We start from the raw sequence: 12,285 nt of genomic DNA, 5'->3' as shown, positions 1-12,285 counted from the left end.
CTAGGACTATGGGGCATGCGATGAAGCTACAATGTAGTAAATTTAAAACGAATCAGAGAAAATGTTTCATCACTCAATGTGTAATTAAACTCTGGAATTCGTTGCCAGAGAATGTGGTAAAGGCGGTTAGCTTAGCGGAGTTTAAAAAAGGTTTGGACGGCTTCCTAAAGGAAAAGTCCATAGACCGTTATTAAATGGACTTGGGGGAAAATCCAGTATTTCTGGGATAAGCAGTATAAAATGTTTTGTACATTTTGGGATCTTGCCGCGGGAGGTGGTGGAAATGAAAACAGTAACAGAATTCAAACACGCGTGGGATAAACATAAAGGAATCCTATTCAGAAGGAATGGATCCTAAGGAGCTTAGCCGAGATTGGGTGGCAGAGCCAGCCGGTGGTGGGAGGCGAGGATAGTGCTGGGCAGACTTATACGGTCTGTGCCCTGAAGAGGACAGGTACAAATCAAAGTAGGGTATACACAAAAAGTAGCACATATGAGTTTGTCTTGTTGGGCAGACTGGATGGACCATGCAGGTCTTTTTCTGCCGTCATTTACTATGTTACTATGTTTGCCGGGTATTTGTGACCTGGATTGGCCACTGTTGGAAACAGGATGCTGGGCTCGATGGACCTTTGGTCTTTCCCAGTATTGCAATACTTATGTACTTATGTACAGCATCTTTCTGATGGTGATGGGGGATCAATGATAGGTAAAGACAAGTCTTCAAACCTGAGAGAAGTCTTACAAAACTTTTCTTCAAAAAATAAGATAAAACAAAATGAAAGCAAAAAACTGAAGTCAGTTTTGACAGAAGCCCCCAATTGCATTTCAGTAAAAAAATCACACCATTGCAAATAATTCTTGTGGACAATTTAAAGCTGCTCTAATTGTATCCTGATAAAATTGAGTCCTAGTTGCATCAGCTATATTCTTACAGGTTTCAAACTGAGAGTTATTTAATTTATTTATTTAAAATATTTATAGCCCACCTATTAACTAAGCAGGTTACAACCCCCCCCCCCCCAACATAATAATATAGCAAACCACATACAAAGACATAGGCAGCATAATATATTATTCTTACATCATCATAAAACAGAACAAATATTAAAACCCTAAATATGCCTGTGCAAACAAAAACGCTTTTAGTTGCTTTTTAAAATATCAATCTTCTGCAACAAATGGAGTCTGAATGGGAAACCATTCCACCCACTGGGACCAGCATAAGATAATGCTGTCTTTGCTGTAACAGTGGAGTGCATATAGTTTAATAATGGAATAATCTAACATTGTGTATGTTCCAACTGCAATACTCGTGTAGGTCTATAACACTCCAGAACCTTCCTAAAATATACAGGGACTGATCATAGAGTCTTAAAAACCAATAATTACAATTTAAAATAACTCGATAAGCAACTGACAGCCAATGAAGCGTTTTCATTGCATCTGTTACAGATTCAAAAGGTCCTAATCCAAAAACCATATGTACAGCGCCATATTGGACCACTGAAGTGTGAATTCTAGCCCCTGAAATGCCCCCCCCCAAATAAAAAGACTATTACAATAATCTAAGTGTCAGGACTAAACTATGAACTACAACGGTTTTAACTTACTCAAAAACTTCGACTGAAAAAAACCCTTGCATAGAGAGCTGTGAATCAATATTAACACTCAAGTTTATAATCTGAGTCTGATCAGGAATTTGCAACCCTTCGTACACCACAGGATGATGGACCAATTCACTACTTGCTCTAGTTCCTACCATAACTTGCGTCTTCAGTAAATTCAGGCACCCACAACATAATTTTCCTCAAAACCTTCACCAGTTTCTCCCGCCCACTTGATCCCACAACTCTACATTATCTAATAAAATCAATCCAACTCGGGAATCTAAATGTCCTGTAATCTCTCTTTCATCACTGTTTTTTCTCTGGTTGGACAAAGCAACTTGGGTTGGCTCTTTTGAGTCTTCTAGGAAATTACAAGTGGTTTAGGTAAGTTGTGAGTCTGCATGGTTTGATATGCCTTTTGGGGTTCCTCAGGGTTTGGGTGTTCAATATTTACATAATCCCTCTATGTAAATTACTGCCATGCCTAGCATTACAGTTTAGGATTTACGTCGATGATATTCAGTTCTTCTTTTGCATGGAGAAGACCATTGGGGAGGCTGTAGATGTTTTGAGATTGTGCTTACAAAGTGTTATCTCCTGGATAGAAACCAATAATCTGAAACTGAACATGGTTGTCAGGTTTTTTATTGGATGATTTACCGGAGTTCTTGGTGATACTAAAATACCAATTGTTTGTGAAATTTGTTATCTTTGTGCTCTGCAAGATTTGGCTCTTTCTGTGAAGATACACATTTGCAAACTACTTCGAGTTATCTTTTACAAGTTGAAGTTAGTTTGATATTTGAGGGATTTTTAAAAATCTCCTTGTAACCTTATTTATTTATTTTATTTATTTGTGGCATTTATACCCCGCTCTTTCCCGCTCAATAGCAGGTTCGATGCACCTTACATAGTATGGTACAAAGTATCACAGAGATAATACAGGGATGGAAACAATGTATCAAAGAGATGACAAAGTACCTTAGAGCCATTGTCCAAAGTCTAATTATTTCTCATTTCGATCATTACAACAGTTTACTACTAGGTCTTCCTCATAGGATGCTTAAGGTTTTGTACGTAACCCAGAATGTGGTTGCTATGATTATTAGTGGAAAATCTGGATTTGAACATATTTTACCTGTCTTGCTTCGGCTGCATTGTCTTCCTATAGATTGAGGATCAAATATAAGACTTTGTTACTTGTTTTTAAACTACTGAACAGTCAAGTCTCTCCTCTTATTACTTCCACTTTGAGAATATATCAGCCATTACAACAGTTCAGGTCTGCTCAGAAGGACTTATTGGATATTCCATCTTTCCACAGTGTCAGATCTGCCATTTTTTACATCGCAGGCCCAAAGTTATGGAACAGTTTCTCATCACAATTGCATGCACTGAAACGTATACGCACTTTTAATAATATTTTGAAGACTTTTTTTTGTTTAGTTCAACAAGCATTTAAAGATTTTATGAAGTGATATTCTGTTTGTCACATTATTTAGAAGGATTTGTCTATTATTTTACTTACATGTTTTGAGTATGTGAAAAATGTTCCTGGCTGAGAATGGTAGATCATGTGTGCTACAAATGTTTAAATAAATAAATATCTGAATAAAACCCTACCTGCAGATCATAATGGTCAGACCAGAGAAAACATTTTCCACAACCTGCCCTACTAGCTAATGTTTTCACGTATAAACATTTGGAGCGAGGTATGACCAGTTGGATTCTATAAAGGTCATCTAAATTTGAGCAGATTCACATGCAAAGTAATTAGTTGATGAGCTACTAACAATCAATTATTGGCATTAATTGGCCTTAATTTGCATTTGCTCATACATATGTGCTATTCTATAATGTTCTGTGCCCAAAGTGCCTTGTGCACAACTCCAAAGGGGGAATGCTATGGGAAGGGCATGGGCAGGTCAGGGGCATTTCCAAATTTTTGATGCAATGTTATAGAATTCCTGGGTTGTATGCCCAGTGGCGTTCCTGGGGGGGTGGGGGGGGTGGTGGGTGCGGTCCACCCCGGGTGCACGCCGCTGGGAGGGGTGCCACACGCCTGTCTGCACCATTCGTTCCGTGCTCTCTCTGCAGCGGAACAGGTTACTTCCTGTTCCGGGGCAGAGGGAGCATGGAATGAGCAAAGCCGACAGGTGCACAGCACCCCCCCAGCAGGTAAACTGTCGTTTCACCGGGGGGGGAGGCGCTGCACCCGGGGGGGGGGGTGCATTGGCGATCCGCCCCGGGTGTCAGCTGCCCTAGGAACGCCACTGTGTATGCCCAACTTGCAAGCTAGGATTTACACCAGGTTTCAGTAGGCGTAAGTCCTGACATCCAAAGTAGGGCATGGGAATCAACAGGAAGCATTATTTTGCAAAGGGTATGTGGTGCAGAATGCCTTTTATAGAATCTAATCTAATCTAATGCTGTACTTATAAGACCACTTTTTCCCCCAAAGGGTCCAGAGCGGTATACAATAAATTCTGAACTTCAGTTACATAAATGAAAATAAGAAAAATATAAAAATTGACCCTAATTCAAACACTGTTGAAAAAGAAAAGTTTTAAGACTTCTGCAAAAAGCATAATAAGAGGTCTGTTTCTTCACTGGTAAAAGAAGCTTGTTCCAGATCGCAGCTGTATATGAAAAAGACAATGCCAATATCTTTATACGCTGAATACTCTTAAAAGAAGGAAATATTAACAGATAGGAATCTTTTGATCTGAAAACTTTTCTGACTGAAGGAAATACCTCTAACTGAGTCAAACTTTCTGTAGCCTAACTATGTCAAATTTTAAACAAAAGCAAGCTAATCTAAACAAGACTCCTGCTTTAATAGGAAGCCAGTGAACAGACACCAACAATGGAGAGACATGATCAAACCTTTTCTTTCTGGGGCCTAACTTGGATGTCATTTATAGAAATTCCTCCTAACTGTGTCAATTATATCATGGACAGAAGAAAATCCCTGAAGGCCTCTGGTAACAGCAACAAATCTATGCATATTAAAAACACCCACAATGATAGCTGTATCTAGATTAATTTTGGAAGTAATTAAAGTTTCAATGAGACAAGAGCATTTCCTTGCCGGTATGCTTTGTGATTTCTTTCTCCTTCATGTCTGTATGTGGAGAAAACTTGATTTGAATTGCACAGAGGGAACCTTTGATAGCAATTCTGTTTAGTGTGTGTACTCTGTGACTTTGTTGTTTGACCCCTGATGTAGGCACTTACATGCGCCGAAACACGGACCGTGTCAGGTCCGTCTTTCATTTTCATCAATAAAAGACTATTTCATCATATCTCCAGTGGCGGATTCATCTTTGTTTAGACAATATAAGCAAACAGACCAAATTTAAAATTGAAGAATTTTTTTATGATGATTGTTTTTATGTGTAATTTTTTGTATGTTTATATTTTGTATTAGGAATTATGTATGTTTTGAGTATGTGAAAAATGTTCCTGGCTGAGAATGGTAGATCATCCTGCTTATAATCGAAAGAGAAAAACGCCTATATTGTGACCCAAATCGGGAGATAGACGTTTATCTCCCCAAAACGAATAAAGCGGTATAATCAAAAGCCGAATTTGGACGTTTTCAACTGCACTCCGTCGCGGATGCGGACAACGTTGATGGGGGCGTGTCGAAGGCGTGGTGAAGGCGGAACTGAGGCGTGGTTATCTGCCGATCAGAGATGGGCGCCTTTCGCCGATAATTGAAAAAAAATATGCGTTTTTAGCGAGAATTTAGGGCACTTTTCCTGGACCCTGTTTTTCCACGAATAAGGCCCCAAAAAGTGCCCTAAATGACCAGATGACCACTGGAGGGAATCGGGGCTTACCTCCCCTGACTCCCCCAGTGGTCACGAACCCCCTCCCACCACAAAATATGCCGTTTCACAACTTTTTATTTTCACCCTCAAATGTCATACCCACCTCCCTGGCAGCAGTATGCAGGTCACTGGAGCAGTGGACTTTAGGCAGGTGGACCCAGGCTCATCCCCCCCCCCCACCTGTTACACTTGTGCTGGTAAATGGGAGCCCTCCAAACCGCCCCCCAAACCCACTGTACCCACGTGTAGGTGCCCCCCTTCACCCCTTAGGGCTATAGTAATGGTGTAGACTTGTGGGCAGTGGGTTTTGAGGGGGATTTTGGGGGCTCAACACCCAAGGGAAGGGTGCTATGCACCTGGGAGCTGTTTTACCTTTTTTTTTTTTTTTTTGTAAAAGTGCCCCCTAGGGTGCCCGGTTGGTGTCCTGGCATGTGAGGTGGACCGGTGCAGTACGAATCCTGGCCCCTCCCACGAATAAATGTCTTGGAGTTATTCGTTTTTGAGCTGGGCGTTTTCGGTTTCCATTATCGCTGAAAAAAAAAAACGCCCAGCTCAAAAAAAGATAAACGTCCATGTTTTTTCGAAAATACGATTCGGTCCGCCCCTTCACGGACCCGTTCTCGGAGATAAACGCCCATGGAGATAGGCATTTCTGTTCGATTATGCCCCTCTATGTGTGCTACAAATGTTTAAATAAATAAATATCTGAATAAAACCCTACCTGCAGATCATAATGGTCAGACCAGAGAAAACATTTTCCACAACCTGCCCTACTAGCTAATGTTTTCATGTATAAACATTTGGAGCGAGGTATGACCAGTTGGATTCTATAAAGGCCATCTAAATTTGAGCAGATTCACATGCAAAGTAATTAGTTGATGAGCTACTAAAAAAAAAAAAAAAGGAATTATGTATGTTTTTAATTGCAATCCACTGAGAATTTTTACAATTATGCAGAATATAAATATTTTAAATAAATACATATAAATTAATGCACAACAAGTTCGGTCTTCTGAAAATCATGCAGAGATCCCCCCTAGCTGCAAAACAATCTGCTTGCCAAACATTGGACTGGACAACATAATTTAAGTTTCCATGATGAGACTGGGTGTTTCTTATAGATTTTCAGATGCTACATCAAAATTTTTCTGTAACATATGGTTTTCCAGAAATGTATAGAAATTTGTTACAACACATGTACATCAACATGACATCACTAGTTAACAAACGCTGTTCATATAAAATATATTATGATGTCAATTAGTTCTATTTTTATGTATTGCTTCTAGGAGAATTTGATGACTAGCTAGTTACTGCATGACCTGATGGCTAATTAAACTGAAAATTTCATGGAAATGTATTAATCATGCTGATACTTCCTGCTGCATTTGTGGTCATTTCTGTCTGAAGGCACAAAGAAGAACCATGACTCCACTGGTGAAGAAGGACTATGAACTGTATTTTGGATCTCAAATTAGCGATCAAGTCAAGAACTGGGCTTCCCATAACTGTTGTGCAACATGTGTAGTTAATCTGAGAGCTTGGATCAAAGGTTTACGGCCAACCATGCCATTTGCTGCTCCAATGATATGGAGGGAGCAGAAAGATCATGTTACTGACTGTTACTTCTGTTTGACAACTGTTTCAGGCTTTTTTTCCCAAAAACAAAAAGCCAATTTCATCTTTGAATCTGCCATCAGCTTTGAGACCATTGCCACATGATATGGTGAAGCACATATTTCAGCCAAAATCAGTGTGACAGAAATTTTGCAAGGTTATATTCTGATTAAGGGTTATAAATTCTATTAGTTTAACCCACATTTGTTGAAGAAACAAATATTTTCCTGAAGTTTGTTCTCCATTGTAGTTAGAGGGACAGCACTTATCCGCTAGTAGGATGTCTGAGTCCACTGGCCAGGATTCAGTAACACCAACTATATCAGCTTTTGTTTCTAACACTAAATCGTGAAATTGCTGGAGTTTTATTTCACATAGGCTGAGCTTGAATTAACACTAACCTGACTAGTTGAGCATCCAATCTATGCAGAAGAATATAAGATTCCTTTCCTCCTATTAGTTTTCAGGTTTTTGCACCATTGCTAGAATAGCTTGTTATTCTATTCAACTCTCCTTCTCTTGGATGTCTTCTCAATTGTGCTCTTTATTTGTAAGTGTAATTTATATACAATTCAATTTTTATGGGCGTCGACATTCTTGATTCAGTGGTCCTATTCTGACTTTGCTTGGAGCAGGAAACAGATCCCCAAACTGGCCCTGCCCACAAACAATTTCAATACTCCATGCCAATAAACTTTTAAAACTCAAAGAACCTACATGAATGAACATAACATTCAAATTGTTAAAAAAATGTTTAAAAAAATATAAAATAAGCTATAAGAAAAATTCATAAAACCAATAAAACAGATGATTGCAGATATTCAACAACATAACATAACAAACTCTAAAGTCTAAAATAAAAATGAAAAAAAAAGAAAACGGTGTTGTATACTGGTCCCTCATGAATCAATCAGAAACAAGGGCATCGATGAATTATTCAGCCACATTCAAACAACTGTCCAACATAACACATTCATCATAAAACAATTCTAGTTTTGCTAAAGAGGGCAAAACTGTGCCTTGCAAAAAGGAGACAGGAGGCATCTTCCCAGCTCTTCACCCACACACTAGTTAATGATGTTCTGGGTAAGGAGTGCTGTAGTCAGCAAACGGGAGCAGATGGTAAAACTCACTTCCAGAGAAAGCAGGAGCAGATATTTGAAGATGTGTATTTTGTTTGTGCTGTTTGGCCTGATGTCCTTAGTTAGTTTTTTCTTTTTAATTGTTACTTCGGTTCTCCTCTTCTTTCTTTTTATGTGTTTTGGTTCTTCAGAGCTTGATTTCTGACTTGGGAATCTATGTATATGAATTTATTTATGAAAAAAACCACAGAGGCTTGGTAATATGGAAGGCAAAGGACAGCATTACCAAAGATAAACAGGGTCCTTGAAAGATGTACTTCTTTATTAAAAACCTGATGTGAGTCACATTTTGTCCTCAGGCTGCATTGATTTGCTTTATTATTGTAAGCCCCCTGGATCATGTTTGGTAAAGTGGGGTATCAAGTTTAATAAACTATAAACTATAACTATACACTATCAGGGGTACAAAGATACAGCAGATCCTAGCGACTGACTCATGCTATAATGCTGTGTTACAGACACTATGAGAGTGGTTTGAAGTTGCTGTTTATTCTGCTACTGAAACAACCTAGGGATTTGCTATATCTTTGTACCCCTGACGTGACCTGAAGGCAGGGCTTTTTTTGTGGGGGTACTTGGGGGTACTGAGTACCGTCACCTTTTCCATTGTCTGCTAAAATTGACCCAAGGACCCCAAGTTTTAATGAAAGAGCTCAGGCTCTACACACCAATTCTGCCTTGTCATAGGTTCTGTGACTGGTTGCAGGGGGCCTGGCTATTGTGGGGTGGATCCCTCAGTGATCACCCCACCCTTGAAGGGTGGCCTAGCATTTGAGTACCGGCACCTTTCTTGCTAGAAAAGATGCACTGCCTGAAGGCGAAAAGTGGGTTTTTAAAGGGTAAAGGTAAAAAGGTCATGGATTTCATATATCACCTTTCTGTTGTACAACCAAAGTGGTTTACATTTATGTTTCAATCATTTTTATTATTTTAACCCAATACAGGGGCCCTTTTATAGAGTGGTGGTAAGCCCAATGAGGGCTTAAAGTTCACTCTTCTGGGACTACCGCCAGCCTAATGTGGCTGCTGGTGGTAGTCCCGCCCTGAGCATGCACCATTTCCAGGGGCAAAAGAAACTCCCCAGAAATAGCTTGCACGGCGATAACCCAGCGGCACAGAGGCAATGCCACGAGCTGCCCGGTTACTGCAGGGTTAGTGCAGGAGCCCTTATCGCCAACTCCGTGGGTGGCAGTAAGGGCTTCCTGCCACATGACCATATGGTAAGAGTTCTCTTACCGCATGGCCATATGTGTTGGGGTAAAAGGGACCCTGGCACACAGAAAAAACTGCCTCTATTGCTAGCTCAAGTCCCTTTTTCCCACAGCTTGGTAAAAGGACCCCTCAGTGACAAATTAGAGTACAAATCCAAGGACAAAACTAAAGTCTAAAACATATTTCATCCCAGAACTCTTTCAAGTCAAGAACCAACAGCTAGCCCCCCTCAAATCCCTACCCCGCCTTTCCCTCCCTCTCTCCCCCAAGAATGGTCCTGCTAATAACAATAATAAGGTGATTGATGAGCAAATTAAAAAAAAAATCAATAATTAAGCAACCGACTTCCGGCTTGTGGTGTAAAGGTCTGCTAAAAGGGCTCCCAAACATTACAAAAATGTTTACCCAATGCATCAGAAATGTCCTGCACTTGGAGTCTATTTATTCGCACTTGATAAGTCATGTAGGAGCGCCAACGATGTCAAGAGGGCGACCCTGGTGACAACCATGAAAATAATATGGTTCTGAGACCCATCAAAATCACCAGGCGCAGATAATCTCTACATCCCTGTGGTACAGGGCTGTCAAATATATACTCATCAAACAACAATGCTGTCAGGCATTGAACATTCAAAGACCATTGAAATCCATTAAGCAGTTCACTCCAAAAATGTTGCACAGTTGGGCAAGACCGAAACATATGGCCTAAAGAAGCATTGGGGAGAACACATTTCAGACAGTGTCCAGTAGTGGTTTACATTTATTATATGCCGATATTTTCTGTCACTAGTGGGCTCACAATGTAAGTTTTTGTACCTGTAATGAAGAATTACATCTTTCAAGGACTCTGTTTTTCTGTGGTAATACTGTCTGATGACTCCATTTATTCCTGAGAGGATCATGTTCTTGTAAAAGACAAGAATATTCAGCACTATTATTTTGAAATTTGCTATAAATAAATTAAAAACTAGGGCTGCATTTTGATTTAAAATTGAATTGCGATTAATTGCGCAGGTAAAGGTATGTTATTTGTTTACTTTTTTGTCCCACTGCATCTCCTTGTGACTTTGGGCAAGTCACTTAAACCGGAGCTGCAGGGGGTGGGGAATAACATATCTTTAATTGTTCGATTAATGGATATGACAAATTTCAATTAAATGCATCCCTATTAAACAAAACTCCAAATTTCAAATCCTGGATATGTAGCGCTGGATATATAGAGGACTGTTCATGGTTCCAGCATCAGCACCCAGTTCCGATGACTAGCAAAGAGAAGGGATAGTCTAAGTGGAGAAGCTCCAGAAGATGGTTGACTGGCCAAGTCCTTTGGAGTACAAAGACCATAAAGCAATTCATGAATAATGCACTACCCCCACACTCTGTAATTAGTGCTCAAATTTGCATGTGATCCTGAGTTCTGCTTGCAAGTAAATTAGTTAACGAGACCTTAACTATCAATAATTCACTGCTAACAATTAGTTATTGATGTTAATTGGCAGTAATTTGGATTTGCTTGTGGATCTGGCTGTATGCAATTTTACAATGATCCACACCCAAATCCTCTCATGCTGTTACCACACACTAATACCTGCCGAACCAGACTCTTTCACATGGTCAGGAATTTGCCTCATAGATTGGAAGTCATGATGAGTGGAGTGGAACAGGTGGATGTGAAGCGTCTGTTCACGCTTTCCAAAAATACTAGGACTAGGAGGCATGCGATGAAACTACAGTGTAGTAAATTTAAAACAAATCGGAGAAAAGTTTTCTTCACCCAACGCATAATAAAACTCTGGAATTTGTTGCTGGAGAATGTGGTGGAGGCGGTTAGCTTGACAGAGTTTAAAAAGGAGTTAGACGGTTTCCTAAAGGACAAGTCCATAAACCACTTCTAAATGGACTTGGGAAAAATCCACAATTCCAGGAATAACATGTATAGAATGTTTGTACGTTTGGGAAGCTTGCCAGGTGCCCTTGGCCTGGATTGGCCGCTGTCGTGGACAGGATGCTGGGCTCAATGGACCCTTGGTCTTTTCCCAGTGTGGCATTACTTATGTACTTATGGATATGCTGTACAAAGCTGAGCTTGAGTAGAACTTTAGGCTGCCATTGCTGCTGTTCTTTATATTTTTGTTTTAATTACTTTTATTTACAGTTGTGTAATGTTTAAAGTCTGTGCAGAAGAGCTTCATACTTACTTCAGGAACTTGGGGATCCTTTTATTAAGCTGCGGCAAAAGGGGGCCTGCCCTGGTGTGAGTGCATGTTTTTGATGCACGCTGAGGCCCCCTTTTACCGCAGCGGGTAAAAGACTGTTTTTTAAAAAAAAGAAATGGCAGTGTGGAAAGTGAAGCACTTTCTGCACAGCCATTTCATGGGGGAGCACTTACTGCCACCCATTGAGGTGGCAGTAAGGGCTCCCGCACTAACCTGGCAGTAATTGCACAGTATGCGGCATTGCCTGATTAACTGCCGGGTAAACACCGGCGCTACAAAACTAAAAATATTTTTGTAGCACTGGAAATGGCGTGGGCTGGGGGTGGGAATTACCACCGGGCTGCTGCGGTAGCCTGGTGGTACTTTCAGTTTAGTGAGTGGTAAGCCCACGGTAGGCTTACCGCCGTCTAGTAAAAGACCCCCCCCCCTCGGTGTCTGACAATATCCTAACTGTTTTCCAGGATAAATATGTCAGTTCTGCCTTTCATGCAGAAATCCACTGACTGTATTTTATTAAATCGTGTCCTTTACATTGAAGAGTTTATGTTGAAGAATCTTAAAATAGCAGAGATGCTGGTAGAAACGCACTCACTCACTCTATCTATCTATCTATCTATCTATCTATCTATCTATCTATCTATCTATCTATCTA

The sequence above is a fragment of the Microcaecilia unicolor genome, chromosome 4 (assembly GCF_901765095.1).
Source record: "Microcaecilia unicolor chromosome 4, aMicUni1.1, whole genome shotgun sequence".
NCBI classification, from domain to species: Eukaryota; Metazoa; Chordata; class Amphibia; order Gymnophiona; family Siphonopidae; genus Microcaecilia; species Microcaecilia unicolor.
Note: the sequence above shows the minus strand (reverse complement) of the source record.